The sequence below is a fragment of the Mandrillus leucophaeus genome, unplaced genomic scaffold (genome assembly GCF_000951045.1).
Source record: "Mandrillus leucophaeus isolate KB7577 unplaced genomic scaffold, Mleu.le_1.0 Scaffold1125, whole genome shotgun sequence".
NCBI lineage: Eukaryota > Metazoa > Chordata > Mammalia > Primates > Cercopithecidae > Mandrillus > Mandrillus leucophaeus.
In genome coordinates, this window is record NW_012099488.1 from 64,370 (window position 1) to 65,594 (window position 1,225).

Consider the following 1,225-nt stretch of genomic DNA (forward strand, 5'->3'; position numbering starts at 1 on the left):
AAGAGTGGGATTGATATCTTACTCTTTGACAGTTCTGGAAGAATGTCATGAGCCCCTTTCATCTCCAAACTGGATTTTAAAACAATCTGGAAAAACGACTTCCTCCCAGGGCACATTTTTCTGTTACGTATTGATTTGGCTTATTTTTTATTTTATTTTTTTTATTTTTTTGAGATGGAGTCTTACTCTTGTTGCCCAGGCTGGAGTGCAATGGTACAATCTTGGCTCACTGCAACCTCCCCTTCCCGGGTTCAAGCGATTCTCCTGCCTCAGCCTCCTGCGTAGTTGGGATTACAGGTGCCTGCCACCACGCCTGGCTAATATTTGTATTTTTAGTAGAGACGGGGTTTCACAATGTTGGCCAGGCTGACCTCGAACTCCAGACCTCAGGCGATCCACCCGCCTCAGCCTCCCAAAGTGCTGGGATTACAGGCATGAGCCACTGCACCCAGCCTCTTGATTTAGCTTTTACAGACACCCTTCAACAGGAAGATTAGGTTTCTCGTTGCATACACCATTTGCTCCCTTGCATTCATTGAGTTCTACTTGATTCTCTGTAATATGTTTCATTGATTTGATGTTTTACAGAACCAGTTCTTTTTTGGACTGCATTTCTGGGATATTCTTAATTGTCTTATTTTATCCTAAGCTTCTTTTAAACCCCAGTGTAACCTAGATTGATTTTGAAATGCCACCTTTCATCTTTTCGGGAGTGAGTGCCAAGTGTTCTCTGCATAATGTTGTTTGAATCTTGTAGTTGTTCCATGTTGGTTACCAGAGTCCAGTTCTGGATTCATTTCCCTTGCTGGCTCCTAGGGCTTAAGAGCTCCTGCTACATGATGAATTTTCATTGATCCTTTTTTTTCCCACCTTGTTGTTTTTTTTCTGTTTATTGATATTCTTAGTGAAGGAGCCTGTTTTGTCATCTTTAATTTTTAGACAATGTTGTCATTATTATTGTGTTTTGAAGTGGTCTTCTATTTCATATTTTTTCCTGATGTAACTGTTACTCTAAAAAAATGAAGACAATTTACTGAATTTATTTTTATCTTTATTGTATTGTGACAATAAAATTAAAAATTCTATCTTAAAGCAGAGAGGATTGTAAATGTACCCCCACAAACCCCATCTATCACCTGGTTTTACTAATGATCAGTTTTTCAATCTTGTTTCGCTCCCACTCCACAGACACCCTTGTTCATCCTGGAGTATTTTAAAGCAAATC